The 21,580-nt window shown below is 32.7% G+C and overlaps 1 long non-coding RNA gene across 1 annotated transcript; it reads left to right on the forward strand.

Annotated features, from left to right (window-relative positions):
- The first annotated feature begins 373 nt into the window (after positions 1-373).
- On the forward strand, positions 374-2,814 carry LOC128243268 (uncharacterized). The gene is made up of 3 exons (XR_008262806.1): positions 374-756; positions 1,207-1,370; positions 2,105-2,814. It is a non-coding gene; the product is annotated as an uncharacterized LOC128243268 (long non-coding RNA).
- The last annotated feature ends 18,766 nt before the right edge of the window (positions 2,815-21,580 follow it).

Here is a 21,580-nt window from a genome sequence, read left to right on the forward strand (position 1 = left end):
ATGCGGCGTTTTCATTGTTTTGATCGCGCATGCGCCGTTTCTTACCGTCCACTCTCGGATAATTCCGAAGCAGTTCGCCATTAGACTGGTTCCTGTTCGATTTTGCAATAGAAGATTGGTAATCTTCTAATATGTGAATCTTTGAAAATATAAGGCAAATTAAAACCAGAGATTTTTTTAAATAACTCTTTTAGAGAAAAAATATCATAAAGGCACAGTTGTTGAGAAAACTTCTCTTTTTTATTTAAATATTTTTACATAAAAGAATAAACCACGAATGCGCAGAATGTATCTTACAATAATCTTAGAAAATCGGTGAACCAGTCTATTATCTGATTACCCGGTTATGACACGTACGGGTCAGATGCAAGCGTCCAGTACACTAGGGATATCGTGGTCAACACGCTGGCGGTTGGGGAAAGGTATTTTCATTTTCTTTTTACGTAGTGAACTGAAAAACTATTGTTATTTTATATTTATCATTTTAAAAGCAGGTTTCGTGTCTTTCGATTTAAACAGTAGCACGGTTTTTTGCGGTATTCCTAATTTCATTTTGGACAACATTTGAAGGCTTTTCCAAATTGCGTCATTAAAACCAGGAATGATAGCCGTCCAATGAAAACACTTCTTGCATTTCAGATTAAGAGGCGAGTGTGCGGTCAAGGTCAAAATTGCGAGAGGCTGATTCGAAGTGAAATACCGCAACAAAAACGTTTGATTTGGACATTAACGCGTCTAACTGAATGAGTCACAATGGTAGGGATGATATTTCAAGCCCTTCTTCGTAATGCATGCGCAAAGTTTGCATGTCAGTCTGTATGTAACGAGTTTAAGGTGATTTGTTCGTAGTCATTAAATTTTTGCATCGTTTTCATTATACACCAGTTATTATTTTAGACTAATGCATCAGTCAATTGAAACCACGATGAACAGATGGTTTAATCGCGCCAAATGCCCCCGCACCCCAGGGGCCCTAGGTAAGGCCCATTCCTTGCTATATTTAAAGCGAGACATAACCATCCCGGCAATGCAGGGCCACCTGAAAGTTAAAAACATGGTCCATTTTCCCGGCTATCCCGGGTATACCCCCGGACCTTGGGGGTCGTGGTTACAATTGACTGGTGCATTAGTTTAAAATAATAAACATGTTTTACGGGATTCTGTCTCAATAAAATGTATATTTATATTTATCATCCTACATTCCAGTTTCTACCACAAGAGTTGTAAATATTGAACAGAAAGGGCTTCACCTTCAAGATGAAAACTGCAAAAAATGGCCACCAACAATAATGGGCCAGGACTGAGGAGTTCCAAGAAATGAGTATTCTTCAGCCCACAAATATCAGTGCTGCCCCGCTGCCCAAAACCAGGTTTGTTCTCTTTCTTAGTTTCCTGTTGACTTTATGGTTTCAGAACAATAGCCAGCATTCATATTAAAAATGAAATCCCAAACCTTCTGCATTTTGTGTTGTTATGTAACACAACTAAAGCTAGGCAAATATTTTGCTAAGTTTTTAACTGCAACTTTAAATAGCATTGCTTTTGGTACATTCAACCTTTAATAAAACAAAAACATATGGATGTTTCAATGCATTTCAATAAATAATTGAATGTATTTACAATTATTCACAATTTCATATAATGTTAAAAAAAATTAACTCTACAAGCTTACATTATTTCACAATATAATCTTTTTTTAGACATCATTTGATATTTATTTCGCACAAAATACATGACCTATAAACAAGCCTTCCTAAAAATAAATAACATTTTTTCACTTTTTCTAACAAAATTGCTTAACTCAATAGCTGAATAAAGGAATGAAATCATTACTTGTATATAAATACTTAATCTTAATTATTATTCTGCAATTCATCCATCAATGTTTGATTTGTATAACCTGATTCAGAATTGACATCAAATAGCAAATAACCTGTCAATTCACATTTCGAATAAAGCTTATGAAATCAACCTTGAAACCTAACAAATTCACCTCAGTTTAATGTTTAGAGTTATTTTATTTCTCATGTTTCATGTTATCAGGTCTTCAGTGCTACATTCACTTATCATGATATCATAACAAACTCCTTTCATATCTTTTTAGAGTGTGGCAACAAGTAAATGGACCTTGACAAATGTCCTCTATGTTAGAGCCAGTCCCTTACACAAGTGGCCTACTTTTGCACAGCTGAGGTTGTTATCAAACGCAGCAGTAGGTATGAAATGCGGAAACTGTTCCAACTTGATCTTCAACAGTTGAGTTACTCCTCATCACAATACCTGAACTGAAAACAATCGGTGACGATCTTGCACTTCACTTCTACCTCACAGTGCTCTTCCCTATAAACGCTAGAGGAAAGTTTGAAAATGAAAAACTTGTCATTGCAAGAGTGAAAGGACCAATTGATTCTTAACGAAACAACCTGCCTCAATGCTTTAGCTGGCACTACATCAAGTAAACACAAGGCAATTTGTTTTTCTCGCAACCTGACTGGTATGTTGAATCTGATCAAAATTGTACACAACCACTGGTCAAGAATATAGAAATACAAGTTGTATGATCAGTAACCTAAAATATTCTTGAATATTTGAACATAAAAAAAGAGTATTTGTTAAAGTTATACATATTGTGTGTAGTGTAGGTAAGATCAATGTCAAGGTTATTTTGGCTAAAAAAAGAAAATGAGTCTTGATTCATAACATCGATGAAATAGCAAGCCTTAAGTATTTTCGATAAAGTGATACATATATTTTGTGGTGATGTCATAACCTTGTTTCACTGTTTTTGAAGAGAAAACACATGTTATAAATATATTATCACATTTGTGTTTTTTTAGCTCGACTATATTAAGAATAAGGTTGGCTATACTATTCGCTCTGGTGTCGGTGTCCGGTTCAAGTTTTAGGGCAAGTTGGGATTTTCACTTATAAGTCCAATACCCTTCATTCAATTGACTTAATACCTCACACAGTTGTTCAGGGCCATCATATAATGGGAATAGATAACTCCTTTATACAAGTTATGGCCCCTGATTGACTATCAAACTTAGGTTAAAGTTTTAGGGCAGGTTGGGATATTTATTAATAACTTCTCTACCATTCGTTCATTTAACTTAATACTTGACATATTTGTTCAGGACCATCACACAATGAGGTTACATAACTCTGTATTATCCTCAATACAAGTTATAGCCCCTGATTGACTTAGGTTAAAGGTTTAGGGCAGGTTAAAGTTTTAGAACAAGTTGGGATTTTCACTAATAAGTCCAATACCCTTCATTCAATTGACTTAATACTTTACACAGTTGTTCAGTGCCATCACATAATTAGGTAAGATTTTTTAAACTCCATATCAATTTTTATTCACATAATGGCCCCTGATTGACTATGGAACTTAGGTTAAAATTTTAGGGCAGGTTGATATATTTATTGATAACTTCTATACCCTTCATTCATATTATCCTTAATACAAGTTATTGCCCCTGATTGACTTACGTTAAAGTTTTAGGGCAAGTTAAAGTTTTAGGGCAAGTTGGGATTTTAATAAAAAAACTTCTATACCTTCATTCAATGCACTTAATACTTCGCAGAATTATTGAAGACCATCTTACACTAAGGAACATAACTTCATGTTAACCCTAAATACAAATTATTGCCCTTAAATGTTTTTTTTTTCCTTTTTAACTCTTCTTTTAATTTCTTTTGAAAGGCACATTTTTATATTCCTAGCCAAATTTTCGTAAAGGGAAAACAAGATATTTGAATGACCTGTGTCATTGTTCGGGCGGCTGGTGTTAGAGCAGCGTCAAAGTCACCTTATGTATCGAATAATTTTAGCTAGGTTTGACATAAAGAGACCAAACTTGGTATATGCAAAGAGTTTATGGAGACCTTTTATGGGAATGCGTTTGAGGCCCCTATGATCAAGGTCAAGGTTACTATTAATAGAAAAATGGTTGGTTTTGAATAACTTAAGTAAGGGTCTTCTAATTGGTACCAAATTTGGTATATAGGAAGAGTTTATAGAGACCTTTCCTGAGATTGTGTTTTTGGCCCTGAGAGTTATGGTCTAGGTCAAGGTCAAAATAGAAATATGGTAAGTACTGAATAACTCAAGTAAGGGTTGACATAGTGTGACCAAACTTGGTATATAGGACAAGTTTATGCAGAGCTTTAATGGATGCTTTTTGGCCCCCTAGGGTCGTTGTCACTGTTACTAAAAATAGATTACTGTTTCAGTTAAGGCTGACATACTGTGACCAAACTTGATATATGTAGGAAGAGTTTATAGCGCGGACACGGGTATGTGTACTCTGACATTTAAATATCTCGTGTGACTTTGATCTTTGAGTTATGGAGCCTGGTCAATGTCACTGTTCATCGTCTCAATGAAGACAACATTTGTACCAAGCAATATGGTAATCCATCAATGCATAAGTAAGTTATAGCACGGACACGAAATGTTACAGCCAGACGGACAGACAGACTGATGAAGTGTTTCTGTAATCCCCTCCCCACTCCGTGGCGGGGGATTTGAAATTTGATATTTATAAAATAGTGTACTTCCATTTTTGCCATTGTTGTGTTTTACCATTCTGTCAATATGTTAAGTTACAGTTGTGCCAATATCTTACAGTCACAATATATGACTTTACAGAATCGTAACATTATTTAATAACCTCATCATAATGATTACTTATCTTCCTATTGTTTTCTTAAATGTTCTGCAATTTCAATAATATTTACAAAACATGTTCCTAAAATCAGTGACATTTGACAGTATTATAAGACTTCTCATTCAAGGTTTTGTCTATCTGAACACTGATGATTGCATAACCCGTGCCAAAAAAAGTTCGCTAAAGCTAAGCTAAAAGCTGAGCTAAAAGCACAGCTAAAAGCATAGCTAAAAGCATAGCTAAAAGCTTAGCGGTATTGGCCCGAAAAAGCGCAGCTTTTTTTTTTATAAAAAACGCAGCTTTTTAGGAAAAAAACAACACAGCTGCTGCGCTAAAGCTATGCTTTTTGGCCAAAATAGCTTAGCTAATTTCTTAAAAAAGCTCAGCTCTTGGTGATATTGGGCAAAATAGCTAAGCTATTTTTATGAAAAGCGCAGCTTTATGGCGGTATTGGCCCAAAAGCTAAGCTTTTTGATGGAGCTGCGCTTTTTCTTAAATAGCTAAGCTAATTATGAAAAGCGCAGCTTTATGGCGGTATTGGCCCAAAAGCTTAGCTTTTTCTAAAATAGCTTAGCTAAATATGAAAAACACAACTTTATGGCAGTATTGGCCCAAAAGCTAAGCTTTTTGATGGAGCTGCGCTTTTTCTTAAATAGCTAAGCTATTTTATGAAAAGCTCAGCTTTTTGGCGGTACTGGCCCAAAAGCTTAGCTTTTTCTAAAATAGCTTAGCTAATTATGAAAAGCGCAGCTTTATGGCGGTATTGGCCCAAAAGCTTAGCTTTTTCTAAAATAGCTTAGCTAATTATGAAAAGCGCAGCTTTATGGCGGTATTGGCCCAAAAGCTTAGCTTTTAAAATAGCTTAGCTAATTATGAAAAGCGCAGCTTTTTGGTGGTATTGGCCCAAAAGCTTAGCTTTTTCTAAAATAGCTTAGCTAATTATGAAAAGCGCAGCTTTATGGCGGTATTGGCCCAAAAGCTTAGCTTTTTCTAAAATAGCTTAGCTAATTATGAAAAGCGCAGCTTTATGGCGGTATTGGCCCAAAAGCTTAGCTTTTTCTAAAATAGCTTAGCTAATTATGAAAAGCGCAGCTTTATGGCGGTATTGGCCCAAATGCTTAGCTTTTTCTAAAATAGCTTAGCTAATTATGAAAAGCGCAGCTTTATGGCAGAATTGGCCCAAAAGCTTAGCTTTTGGATGGGACTGTGTTTTTTCTTCAAAATAGCTTAGCTAATTATGAAAAGCGCAGCTTTATGGCGGTGTTGGCCCAAAAGCTTAGTTTTATGATGAAGCTTTTCAAATAGCTTAGCTAATTTAGCGCAGCTTTTAAAAAAAAAAAACGTAGCTCCTATTTTCATAAAAAAATACCACAGGTGAAGAAAAGATTTTACAAAAAAAACGCACTAAATACACACTTGAGTGTATCTAAAGTGCATTGTTTATCAAAAATATACGCTTTAAACGAAATTAAACAAAAAAAAATGCACCAAGTGTGTTTAAACCGCGTTATATAAATATATTGAACCATCAAAAATAGAACGCATTTGAATAAATACATAGACACTTTGCTTTATTTAAATTTCCTAAACATGAGTTTGTGTTACATATATTGTTATTATTTCATATTTAATTTTACATGACACCTTGTAACTGGACATAATGTATTTACAGACAGACAAACAAGTACATATTTGTCAAATTTAGCAATAATAAAATAACCTTTTACTCAGTGGCAAAAATAATTGATAGAAAATCATGAAACTGTTAAAGCTACAAATTGGAAAATGACAGTCTCAAGGATCTTTAGTTATATTTCTGTCAAATCTAGAGATTCCTGACAGCTCTGGAATAAAACAGGGTATCATATTTTAAATATGTAATGACTTTATTAGTACTTAACTTAAATTGATTGACCCAATTTGGCCAGTTTCCAATAACTGGCAAGCCATGTGGCAGATGGCAGTTTTATGACCCCTCCAAAAACCAACACTGTAATCATTTGTATAGCATTAAAGGTGCTAGTGTGCATATGTATGGAAACATGGCAATTTCAGCTTAATATGTTAATATGATATTAACATATATATAAGGATGAAAACAAGTGCATCTTCATAGAGTTTTAAAACTACGTAAATCTACTATCTGGGACCAATAATCCTACATCTGGCTACTATCTACAACACCATTGTTATTTATTAAAATATGTGCACTAGATTGAAAGTTGACAAATAAAAGTCCCACATGTAGTCAAGTGTCATAACAGTGAAATTAACAACTGAAATAAAGAATACATACCATGACCTGAGTGCTTTCACATGTCAGTTTATCACAAATCATCCAATAGTGGTATGTCATGTTTCTAATCATAGTTCATATTTATCTGATCTAATGATCATTATTTTATTTCACTAATCCCTTTAATATCAATTTGCTTTAATTGGTGTAAATCCATTTATTAATTAAAACATCATCAATTTTTTTTTAATGAAATCCCAACAAAATGGCTACCAGTAGCTTTGATTTGAAATTGGCTCCCTAAATGCTGAGATTTAATTGGTCCTTGGTACAATCAGATAAGATCAGGCTTATCATGCATGTTGTAAAATTGGAAAGGAAATGACAAAGAATTTGGTAGTGGCATTACAAGAAATTTAAGGAATAATAATTCTATAAATGTTGTTATTACATGCAATTGATTATTGCCTATAAGTAAAAGGTGTTCTTTTGATTTAAATAAAAAAAATATAATATATTTTTGATTTTTAAAATAATCTTTCTTTTTATTTCATTATTTTATTTTATTTTAGTTTGAAGGTATATTGATCAATAATAAAATGCTTATTTACTGATTGATTGATTGATTGATTGATTCATTCATTCATTCATTCATTCATTCATTCATTCATTCATTCATTCATTCATTCATTCATTCATTCATTCATTCATTCATTCATTCATTCATTCATTCATTCATTCATTCATTCATTCATTCATTCATTCATTCATTCATTCATTCATTCATTCATTCATTCATTCATTCATTCATTGATTGATTGATTGATTCATTCATATTCTTGTATTTATGTGTATATTTCATAAATGTTTACTTTATTACACAAAGATACTACTTTGTTTTACCTAAACTAAAAGATGCACTTCTTAGTAAAAAGATACACTTAAAATGCACTCTTTAATGACAGTAGATTATCAATAAAACTAAAGATACTTTTAAAAGGGATGCCAATAAAAAAAAGATGTATCTTCTGTTCCTGCCAAAATATTTATGCCAAAAACTACAGAATAATGTGTTATAAATAAATAATAAAAAAATGAATTTCACAATATAAACCTTTGTTTTTCTCCAAAAGCTTAGTCTTTTGTTTGAAAAGCTTAGTCTTTTAAAGAAATACTAACCCAATTTTAATTTTGGAAAAGACGCAGCTAATTTGAAAAAGACGCAGCTTTTCTAAGAGGCAATCTTTTACCTAGTCAAAAGACGCAGCTTTAGCTAAGCTTTGATTTAAAAAACGCATCTTCATAAACAAAAAGCGCAGCTTAGAAGAAAAAAACTCAGCTTTTAGAGAAAAGAACATAGCTTTTGTGCAGCTCTTTTTTAAAAAGCGCAGCTTTGAAGAAAAAGCGCAGCTTTTTAGAGAAAAAAACATAGCTTTAGCTAAGCTATTATTAAAAAGCACAGCTTTTGCTAACCTTCCTATAAAAAACACAGCTTTTGCTAAGCTTTTTCAAAATAGCTTAGCTAAAAAAACGCAGCTTTTTGAAAAGCATAGCTTTAGCTAAGCTAAAGCTGCGCTTTTTAGAAAGCTGAGCTTTTTTTTGGCACGGGAAAGCTCTGTAGATATCACTATGCTTTTGCTAAGTTTAATTCCCATTAATGTTTAAATTAATTTCTCATATGTACGTATATTTAACAATGTTCTGTTTTTCAACATCTTACTAATTAAACAGTTACAAAATGTTAATTTACAAAAAATACTTGTATTTATATCACTATGTCATTTTGCCAATTTCTCATATGTACATATATTTAACAATGTTCTGTTTTTCAACATCTCACTTAAACAGTTACAAAATGTTAAATTACAAGAAATACTTGTATTTACGGTATATCACTATGTCATTTTGCCATGTCACCCTTCTTTACTACCTGTTATGCGTAAAGCTGCACTCTCACAGATTTACCATTTTACAACTTTTTTTATTGTTTGTCTTGGAAAGCGCAAATTTTGTGTTAATATCCGCAAACAAATGATTTAAGATTACTGACAAAAGATCAAATCACAGATTTTCATGTTTCCAATTGAAAATTAATGTCTTATGGCTTAATCTGTTACTAACAGTTTAAGAAAATTGCATAAAACATCAGTTTTTGAACTTAAGTATAAAAATCTGCAATCTTTTTTTGTCAGCAGTCTTATATAACTGGTTTCAATGGATTTTCACAAAATATTGCTTGTTCTAAGTCAAAAAATGAAAAAGTTGTCAAAACGTTCAATCTGTGAGACTGTGCAGCTTTAACTCTGATGAATATATCATTAAATGTCTCTTTTATAGGCACTGACTCTCCATTTACAAACATTTGAATTCATAATGCTTAAAAAAGTATGCCTGTTTCAACTTCTCAACTTACCCTGCTTTTTTTGCATGACCCTTAACCATTCTATTGTGTGTTGTTGTTTTTCATTTTCGTGATGTATGACTTTTCAAACTTCAAAAATTAATGGCCTTTTGGCTATCAACCATATCAGCAATGCTTATACTGATAATATAAAACTCCAGGCATATCATTTACAGTTTTGGGTTTGACAACTTTCAACTTTTAAGTTAGTAAATCATTTAACAAATATACCTATTTTCAACCCAATTCATTCCAACATAACAACTGAAACTGAGTCTTTTTAAGCCCCCCCCCCCCCCATGTAAAAGATATTTATCACCCTATAAATAGTTTCATTCAAATACTGTGCATTTGCATACTAGGTACATATTACTAGGTTTTCATGCATTTTCATTTATATTCTTTTCTTTCATACCTGTTCTATTTCATTGCTTATGAAATAGTGGCAGCATGTATTTTAGTATTGTATAATGACGTGAATGTGTGGGTTCAAATCCTGACGCAACTCACAATGAATGTATTTAAGGTTTAATAATGTCCAGAATATAATCACATGCATACAGTTCTATGGAACACCAGTAGAAGAAATTTATACAGTGTCATCAATAATTCTTGTAGCACAAGTGTTTAAGTATTTTAAATTTGTAACACAAATTATTAAACACACTTATTAAACTGTTCCTAGAAATATATGTAACACAATGTCCTTTATTATAACTTTGGTAACACACACAAAGTCTAAAATAATATTTGTAACACAATGTCCTGACTTTGGTAACACACAAAGTATAAAGTAATGTTATGGAACACCATACAATTCGAAGTCCTTAATAAAAGTGACCCTTAAGCTTTTATATGAAACATATTGTTGTTTTAAAAGGTTAAGAAATAACAAGAATGTCTGAAATGTCTCACTCAGGCTTAGCTATCAAAACTTGTCTAGCTAAGCCTGTTGCATAAAGATTAGTTAGAACATAAAATAATGAAGGTGCTAAAATTAAAGGAAACATGTAGACACAAGAAATAACAGTTTGTTGAAGAATTAAAAACCATTATGAAACCCTTCAGATGTAAAAGGAAATAAATAAAATGTATGAAATATTGCATATAATTCAAAGGTTCTATATTATTAAGAATATAAATGAATTCCTCATAAGATAACAATAATTTTCATACCAAATATAATATATTTCATATGAATAAAAGATTTACATCTGAATAGCAGAAGAATGTACATCTAACTTCTGGGACAAAAACATTAAGAAATATTAAATAAAAGATAACAAATATATGAAGACAATTCGACACAAAATTGCTTCATAATAGTTCCCCCCGAATACATTTAAGTTTGGACCCCAAACGTTACATCAATTATCTTAAAAGTTAAGAATATAAATCTATGCATGTTACAGATGTTTTTGTAACTGTCTACACAAAAGTGTGAAGTGTCCATCTCTTTTGCAGCACCCACATGTCTCTTCCATGGCAAGGCACACATTTTTATGATGGTATGAATCACTTCCACATTGCCGGCAATTGAAATCTTCAACATCTTCCATATAGTCATAACGTTGTAGAGTGGCTTCACTTACTACATCTTTGAATTCCTGTCTGGCCTTGTGAAATATTTTGTGTCGTGTCTGTGAGGCCTGGTTGTTACGTAGGTTTAGATCCTGTAGTAGTTTTTGTGCCTTGTTGAGTCTCTCAACAAGCTTTGAGTTGAGCAGTTTAAGTGGGGCAATCTCTTCTGTATTAGTAGCCCTTTTTGATTCGGATACCATGTGGTCAAGCTTCTTGGTGAGGTCCTTATTTATCTTAATTTGTTTTGACATAGCCTTTGTGTGTATTTCAGATTGGCGGTCTAGCTGCTTTGATAATTCTATGTTTTTGTTACTAAGCACACGGTCACTAACTTTGAGGTCATTGTTTTGGAGCTTGAGGACGGAGATTGCTGCACAATGACCTTCAATAGTTGCCTGAAATTTTTCTTGAAGTTTTTTAGAGTTTGCCTTACAATTTGATGTTATTTTAGTTAAAGAGTTGAAGCGAAACTTCTGCAGGTCAGCATCCTCAAGGTTGTGAAATGGCATGTTTTGGGAGTCTTTTCTGTTCATGAAGGCAGTCATTCTTACATGGTCCCGCAGCTGCATCTGGTTTTTGCGAATAGAAGTTGACCTGGCTTGGTGTGGAGTACCAGGGGAATTGGTTCGATTGCAGTGTTGGTGAGAATGACTGCGGCATGGCTGGCACATCATGATTACAGGGTAAAATAGATGATGGTTACCCTTTTGGAAATTGTTGAAATTCATTGTAGAGTCCGTCAGTTTCTTTGATAATGGGAATTTCTCGCTTGGCTGTTGATATGTCCACACACTCAGAGGTACCAGGAAAGTCACAGCAGCTAAACAGTGCTGTGCCCCAGATTCATCCACCAAACTATAATGACGTGAATGTGTGGGTTCAAATCCTGACGCAACTCACAATGAATGTATTTAAGGTTTAATAATGTCCAGAATATAATCACATGCATACAGTTCTATGGAACACCAGTAGAAGAAATTTATACAGTGTCATCAATAATTCTTGTAGCACAAGTGTTTAAGTATTTTAAATTTGTAACACAAATTATTAAACACACTTATTAAACTGTTCCTAGAAATATATGTAACACAATGTCCTTTATTATAACTTTGGTAACACACACAAAGTCTAAAATAATATTTGTAACACAATGTCCTGACTTTGGTAACACACAAAGTATAAAGTAATGTTATGGAACACCATACAATTCGAAGTCCTTAATAAAAGTGACCCTTAAGCTTTTATATGAAACATATTGTTGTTTTAAAAGGTTAAGAAATAACAAGAATGTCTGAAATGTCTCACTCAGGCTTAGCTATCAAAACTTGTCTAGCTAAGCCTGTTGCATAAAGATTAGTTAGAACATAAAATAATGAAGGTGCTAAAATTAAAGGAAACATGTAGACACAAGAAATAACAGTTTGTTGAAGAATTAAAAACCATTATGAAACCCTTCAGATGTAAAAGGAAATAAATAAAATGTATGAAATATTGCATATAATGCAAAGGTTCTATATTATTAAGAATATAAATGAATTCCTCATAAGATAACAATAATTTTCATACCAAATATAATATATTTCATATGAATAAAAGATTTACATCTGAATAGCAGAAGAATGTACATCTAACTTCTGGGACAAAAACATTAAGAAATATTAAATAAAAGATAACAAATATATGAAGACAATTCGACACAAAATTGCTTCATAATAATTGTATTAATTTGTCTGTGTGCATTCTTATTCCAAGTATTGGTCATAATGCATATGTCGCACTTACACCAAATTATAACAAATATTCTTTCTATTGTTTATTACATTTCAGTACAACTCTACCATTCCCAGCATACATACTAACTCTGTATATTTTGTTATCATGCTTATTACTCTTTGGTGTATACAAAATGTATATAAAATGTCATATTGTTCATGTTATTTCTTGTTTGTACATATGTTCACATTTCAGTAATACTCAATGCAGTATTTATTCTTATATTTCAATGTCATATTTTAAAGAATTGAGAAGTTTTACAGGCAAAATAACATTAACACATTTCCACCAAACTTTGTACAAATGCTTCACTTTTCATGTATTAAAACATATTCCTCACTTCATTTCATTGTAACCTATAATTTTCAGCACTTTCTTCATAAATCTTTTGTGTCATTATATTTCCATACACATTAAGTGATCAACTTCCCAGTCATACCACTATCAACCTGCATCGCATTCTGCTCATCATTCTTATATCTTATGCCTTAAAAGTGCATAATGCATGATGATTACATAATGTTTATTACCTATAAGTGTCAGTATATGCTAAACTTGTTTCCTTTGTTTAAAACATCCTGCATACCTTTAAATCATCTACGCCACGGAACAAGGAAAATGATATTAATAATGATGATCAGACTTCTTTCTTTCAGCTCATGTATAACCAACTTCTTTTAGTTTATGTTAAATGTATTTATTTAATTGTGTTAAAATCTGTTACATATGCAAACAGTTTTATGTGTTTTTCAGTTAGAAACAATGGCTTTGTTACACTTAATTATAACGGTCAACTTGTTTCGCGGATTATTAGCCAAAAGTAAACATTGTTTTAAGCAGATGTCCTTAATTAGTTTTTTGGATAAACCTTTGGTGCTCAGCTCCTGTTTAAAGTCATCATTTCACCAAAGTACTTCAAATTCTCAACGTTTCGAACTTTGCCCAGAATTTACCAAATCATGTTGGCATATTTAACATTTCAGCTATCATATCAGCCACTCCAAAAGAAAACCATCACTGTGGCCATGTTGTCTTTTATAAATGTGTGTATATTGATACAGTTCATGAATAAAGTTATTTGATACAATTATGGTTTCTGTCATAGATATACCATCAGTTGTACAATTGTTATTGTGTTAAGTTTTATTTTCATTTCAAAACAACAGCCCAATTCTGTCATCTTTTAAGTAACTTCATTTCACTGACATCTACAATCAATGTTAGTCCTCACTTTATTTACTTCGTTCTGACCCTACATATAGACTTGCATAACCAATAGTTGGCCCGCGCTAACATCCAATTGCTGCATCTTGCAGCAACTTTTGTACTTGTGGTATACAGTTGTTAAAGCTTGTCGGAGAAATAACTAAAAAATATCTGAAAGTACGGTATGGTTATCAAATTTGACATGGAGGCTGGGCCTGATTAGTAGATGACCCCTATTGATTTTAGGAGTCATTGGGCCAATGGTAACAGTCACAGTGACCTTTAAGTTGAAAAGGTTAACAAAGATTCTCTGAGCGATATCACGACAATGTCTGGCCCTATGATCATCAAACTTGACATTGAGGCTGGGTATGACCATAACTGATTTAAGGAGTCATTGGCCCTAAGTGACGAAAGTGCGTAAAGAATGAATTGAGTGATAAAACAACAATGCCTGCACCCATGATAAGGTGATTTGGATTTACCAGTAGATGGTTCATTTTGATTTCAGGGGTAATCAGGCCAAAGGTGAAGGTTACAGTGACCTTGAAAGCATATTCCTGTGATTACTTGACAATGCCTGCACCCATGGTCCTCAAACTTGCCATCTAGGTTGGGGGTGACCAGTTGATGATCTTATAGATCTTGAAGTCAGAGGTCAACCCATATGCATGATTAAGTATTTGGCATATTTACTTTTTTCCTGCTGCTAAAGGGATACAATTTTATCTGCAAATATCAGTCATCATCTGAACCTGATTTAGAACTTTACTTACTATCCTCACACTTTGAACGGTCATAATCTTAAAACTGCCGCAAAGGCATCTAATGTCAATGTCAATGACAAGTCAGCTGTCATTTCAGTCTTTGCATATTTAAAGCGCTTTCAAATGACACTCAAGCAATATGTCTGTTTGAATCCAAATTTCACATTTTATCTTTGAAATGTGTCATACCTTTCTCAACCTTGTTTAGAAATAATGAAATGGACCTATAACAGGCTCAATTTTGATACAGCCCATTTCTTAAGCTAAGAACAAAGATTAATGCAATAAACCTCTTTTCCACAAAGAAGTAAATAACTGAAATAAAACCATGAAGATACCACAGTTTGTTGACTTCTTCTTGATTTAAAACTCAAATCTTATATGTCCGATAATTTGTGTAAGCAAAATAGTAAAAAAAGAGCTGCCTCTGTATGCACCCGAAGAGCTATTCGGAATAGTCAGTATGTATGATTTGCTGGTATGTGACAACTCCTGAAGTGCTTATTATATTTTGAAAGTTGCTTGACAATGCTAGTCAATTTGCTACGCCACAAAATACTCAACCACAACACTGTTCTGAAAATGGTCTTAAAAACGTTTGTTTTTATGTTAAAGCTGCACTCTCACAGATTTACCATTTTTACAACTTTTTTATTTTTTGTCTTGGAAAGAGCAAATTTTTGCATAAATATCTGCAAACCATTGATAAAAGACTGATGACAAAAGATCAGATCGCAGATTTTTATATTTCCTCTCCTAAATTGATGTTTTATGCATTTTTCTTAAGCCATTAAACATTTTATTTGGAATGGAAATATGTAAATCTGCGATCTGATCTTTTGTCAACAGTCTTTTATCACATTTGGAAGATATTTACGCACAAATTTGCTAATTCCAAGACAAAAAATAAAGTTGGAAAAACGGTAAATCTGTGAGAGTGCAGCTTTAACATCCCCAAAATTATAAGGCAGGTAAGGTAGAGATTTTATTTAAAAAAAATGCTCTATCTTGTGATTGTTGTCATTTCTCGCAAACATCACTATTTGTAGCCAATGTCACTTATATATAACTGTTGTTACGGAGCTATATTATGTCAAAAGTTAATGAAAGTAAATGTTTAAAAGAAATACTTAAGTTGGCCCAGTTATCTAAATCTAACTTGTCTTAGTGTTGTGTATTTCTTCTTTTACAGAAAGATTTCATGAAAAACAAATGTTTAATTTGACATTTTGTTTATTTTTGAGAACTTCACCAAAATAATCATCACATATAAATCAATATACATGTATGAAGTTCAACTTTCAAAGTATTCTATCTGCTTTTGATATACCCTATTTTCAAAGGGTTTTGGTCAAGTTCCATTCAAACTTTTTTTAAATACTTAAAATGCATTAGCGTTTCGCAGGTTACACAACTTATAAAGCTGAAGAGAACAAAATTAATATACACACATATTTACATGATTGCGAGTACATATTTTGCTTCTAGTACCCAAGTATTTCTTAAGAAGTGACCATAATTTTTACCGTATGTGACAAACTTGATCTCTCATTTCATCAAGGGGAACATTCTCATTAAGTTTGAACACATGTAATCTTACAAAGCAATACCAAGGTTTGATTCTATAATGTTTTAAAATTACAATCAAGTGACTTCCATTCATTCCACATGTGACCTAGTTTCAAACAAGACAACAATGAAACCATTGTCATTAAGTTTCATGAATATTGGAGCACATAGTAAACCTCTAGAAAAGTCTCTTATTAAACCTAGATTCTTGCTCGCTGTACAATTCCCTGCTTGGTTAAGGAGATTACTGTTCTATGTGGCTAGAGATTGTTGAGGGTAGTGCTTCTCCATACAGTCTTTCTACCCAAACTAAAAAATTGTTGGTCAAGTGACACATGAAGATCAGTTTCTTCAGCGACTCTTTGTATGGATAAGTCTTTTTTTCTTTCACTGCGTTTACTGGGGAATATTGCCATCCTCTTCTATTGTTCCATGCACAGTTTAGTCTGCAAACAAAACATGAAATGTTTCATTTACAAAATAAGATTTGACCACATGACACACACACGCACGCACAATTATCGAAACAAATATTTCCACTTTTCACAAAAAAAGTTCGCCAAAGAACCAGACTTAAAACTGCTCTCTCACAGATATACCAATTTTACATTTTTAATTTTTTTGTCTTGCAATTAAGAGCACATTTTTGCAAGAATATCTGGAAACCAATAATATAAGATTACTGACAAAAAATCAGATGGCAGTTTTTCATATTTCCGTACAAAAAATAATGTTTTGTGGCTTGAAAATGCATATTTTAACATCCCTTTCATTAACTTAAATATAAAAATCTGCCCGTTCCAAGACAAAAAATATAAAAGTTGTCAAAACGTTCAATCTGTGGGAGTGCAGCTTAAAAGCCTGAAAATGCGATCAGATCATTTCAATTTCATGAATTATGATGCAGTTATTTTATGACATGCTTATTCTTGTTTCCTGTATAAATAGCCTGAATTCCCTGATTTTTAATATAATAATACAATAAAAGAGTATAACTTCAAACTTCTAGCTACTAATATAAGATGTGAAAAGAGTCAAAGCTTGCTAAATTAAATTTATTTACATGTAGACTAGATAGTATGCATCTTTGATTGTAGGTGGTGTTTCAAGGAAAATCACTCTGAGGGCTTTAAGGGTACTAAAGTTGTTTTTTTCTTGTTAAGCCATGGTGAATTCCTCTCCTCTTGGCTCAGGGGCCCATGACTTTACTCACAATATTGAATCAGGGGAAGCCATTCATGCCCATCGTCAAATGGTGGAGGAGAACAGCTGAGATGCCCTTAACATAAATAGCATTTCATTTTTTTTTTCATTTATCTACTTATATCATCAATAAATGTTATATGTTAATTATCAATATTATAAATACTTAGTCAATATTAGTGATGTTCAGATGATCGATTATAATCGAAAATCGATTGGTTGGGCCTGAAATCGGCGACAATCGATTGTATTTTGTTATAATCGATCATCGAAAAAAAATTGGAAAAAAATATAAGTAGGTGTTCAGATGTTATCTTTAACAAAATGGCTGATGAAAGCCACAATGTAAAAAGTAAAAATGAACAATTTTGTACTATCGATAATCGGTTACTTGATTGGAACCGATTATCGATAGTAAAATTGGAACCGATTCCCAACACTAATCAATATACAAACATATACTTCCAAGTTCAAATCACTGCATTTTCATGACACAAATATCAGGCCTTATTTGATAAAAAGGATATCAACCTCTTTTCTACCTTTTCATGATTTTTAAAGCTGCATTCTCACCTATGGACTGTGTAAACATATTTTAATTCAATTTTTGTTTTGGAATTCATTTAAGCCACTTTTTAAGCTTATATCATGAAACCAGTGATATAAGATATGCTGACAAAAGAGGTGAGTGCAGTCATTCATCACCTCCTGACATCAGAGTCTTGAAGTGTGATGTCAAAAGATACTGAAACCCAAAATACTGTAAAATTTATTATAAACTATTATTATAGTATGTTTATATAGAAATTTCAGCATATCATTTATCTTATAATAAATAAACCCTTGGTACATGTATTGTGTAGAGTTCATATATACAAAACAGAAATATAAAAAGAAAAGAAATATAATTTTTTGCATTATTTTTTTGCATAAAAGATGGATGGACTACCTTTAACATGTTAACTAGTATCACATATGTACCAATTTCTATTTTAAGCAAGGTTCTTATATTATTGATATAAAAATGATAATAAAATATTTTTTTCAAATGCCAATACAATCGTGAGCATGATCAAAACAATCATTGAAATAAAACTTTTTGATGAAGAAGCCCTGATCGTATACTTTAGCTTTGAATCAAATTTCAAACAAGCCCTGCTATAATAATCAGAATTTGGGTAAGACCCGAGGCATTTTACCAGTGCAGGGCTTACTGGCTTGTGTTAATTTCAACCATTTGTCAAAAGGAATGGATTTTCTTAACAATTGTTTTTTAAGAATGCTTTATCACAGCTTATTGTATTTTCACATTTGGGGGATGGGCTCAGGTGCTTTAGTTAGTCATTATTTTTGCTAGAAGGGGAATTATACAAGTTAACAGGGATAACAACACAAAAAAGACATTGAATGCAATTTTTTGGTAATAAAAATATTTCAAAACAAATTTGAAATGCCATTGAATGTGCTGTATACAATTGTTCTTTTCAATTGAATTGCAGTTGCTATTGGATTTAGCTTAACTTTTTCACAAGATTGGAGTCGTTGTAACCATTCATACCCCACTCGACTACGTGTATCAGCTCACAGGTTACGTATTGAAACTGGCAGGTACGGACAAAACAGACTGCCAAGAAATGAAAGATTATGTTTATTATGCCATACACAGGAAATTGAGGATGAATTTCATTTTGTTATAAAATATAACTGTTTCGATGACATACATTAAATGTTTATTAAAAAGTATTTTTATGTAAAACCCAGCATGTTTAAATTTACTCAACTAGTTAGTAGTAATAACAAAACAACTATTGTAAATTTATGTAAATTTTTGGTGCAGGCATTAATAGAAGAAACCTATTAATCAATGATATTGTTTAAGTCGTAGTCGTACAATCACTATCGTGACCACTAATCATCTGCATTTCCATAATGTATCTAAATAACTAGATAAACAGCTTCTTATATCTATTATTATCAATATTGTCATACGTGAACATTCTCCATATTTCTTGAGCTACCTTGAATTGTTATTGATATTGGCTACCTTGTAACGATGATCACACGCATGAATATTTTGTTTAATTGTATATATTTGTTTGACGAGATGCTGTGTTGCATAAGTCGAAATAAACTTCTGTTCTGTTCTGTTTTTATTATATAGTGTACCTGAGTACCATTGAAATAGGCAGTAAACAAGGAAGTTATGGGGTTTGGTGTGGGGTGTGCCCCCTATATTGATATTGCAAGTGCTGAAATTCTTAATGCTTATGTACCAGTCATTTGTAACCACAGCCTCGTTGGTCCGGGGAAAAGCAGGGACTTTGACTTTCGTTCCAGCCTACCCCGGGTAAAATCCCCACACTGCCAGGACGACCAGTTGGTAAAATCCCCCCTAATGTCCCCGCACCCCAGGGCCCCTTGGTACGGTCCATTCCCCACAATATTTTGTGAACATAAAACCACCTGATTCACGCGGTACTGGAACCTGGACGGTAAAACATGCCCCATTTCCACGGTATACCCCTGGACCTGGGGGGGGGGGGGGACGTGGTTACAACTGACTGGTGCATTAAAGCAATGATGCTGCCTCTGTGACAGCTCTTGTTCATTTTCAAAATTATGTTGGATTTTAAATAGGAACTTTCACTAACATTTTGGCGAATAAGTACATCCGTTCTCCAAGGAAATGGGGTATGTGCACCCGCCCGAAAGTGTGTCGAAAGATAGCCCTACTGACTGTTAATATATAAATTATCATTATTTTTCAAAACAGGTAAAATGTTAAAGATAAAACACAAACCTATCGTGATGTTTTGTTTGCACGCCCTCCATTTTCCCACTCCGTTTAAAATTTTGAATTCTATCCTTTTCTTTCAATGAATGCCTTAATAGACAATTGACGTCAATATCTTTCCTACATTTTCCATTTACCGTTGCTTTCTGATTGATGTTGGCAATCTCTGTCTGCCTCTGTATCTCTTCAATTTCATCTGTCCATCTTTGTTTTGATTTGCTGACCTCATTGATTATTCATAACTGTCAAGTGGTTGTGCTCCGTTTACTTTCGTAGGCTTTCAGAACTGCTCGGAATAACTCTGAGTAGGCCATAGCATTTAGGCGGCACACCATGAACATACGAGGGTTGTCTGGAAAGTTTTGAGACTGCATTCATAAAAAGCTTACCACTCATAGTACCCGTACGAAAATTCCAACTGTAATACAGCTGTAAAAGACCCGTAAATGAGGAGTAAAGTCACATTTACAGGTGTAAACCGCCTGGAAAATGAATTTGAGCAGGAAAAGCATTGATATTTACAGGCGGAATTTCTCATTGTGCAGGCGGAATTTCTTATTTTACAGGTGTAAAAAAAATCCGACTGTAAATTTTAACTTCGAATACTTTCATGACTGTAATTTACATCAGAGTGGTGCTATTTGGACCTGTAAAACAAATTACAGCTGTAAAATTGAACATAGAAATTTTATGAGCCTAATTCAGTGTAGAAAAAAAAGTTAACTTTTTTCATACACTGCTGTTAATTTAAACTTAGGTGTTTTTGTAGAGAATAAAAGATGAAAGTGGAAAATGAGTTTAAAAATACTTTTATCTTTATAGCAGCAGTGCATTAGAATATATTTTAGAAACTAATTATTTCACTGTAAAGTTAATATTTAAATTTAAAATATTCTGCAATTGAAACTCTTTTTAATATGACTTAAATTGAGAAAAACAAATATGTTTAAATTCAGAATTAATTTTTCTCAAATAACACTGTTGGTGATTGAATAAATTATTGCATTCAACAAATCAATTTTGTTATATTTCTACTAAATGTAATTTCTTGGTAATATTCCTAAATATAATCATGATTTAATTTGTTATATTAATAGTAGAAAATCCTAATTTTATAGCAATGTACATCTATATCTTAATGAACAATAGGTAAAGTGCTGAAAAGTTTACCATTGTAACATGTTAAACAAAATTTTCTCTCCATGAGTCCAGGTATATAACACCCTGGGCTTATCAATTCATTCAAAGGTCAGGCAATATAGCTTCCTGGAGATTCTAAGCCAATCAGCATCAGGTTAACATTCATCTGTGTAGGAAATTCAAATGTATGGAGAACATTCATGTAAACATGGTGGTGCTTTCATATTTTGGATG

The sequence above is a fragment of the Mya arenaria genome, chromosome 8, assembly GCF_026914265.1.
Source record: "Mya arenaria isolate MELC-2E11 chromosome 8, ASM2691426v1".
NCBI classification, from domain to species: domain Eukaryota; kingdom Metazoa; phylum Mollusca; class Bivalvia; order Myida; family Myidae; genus Mya; species Mya arenaria.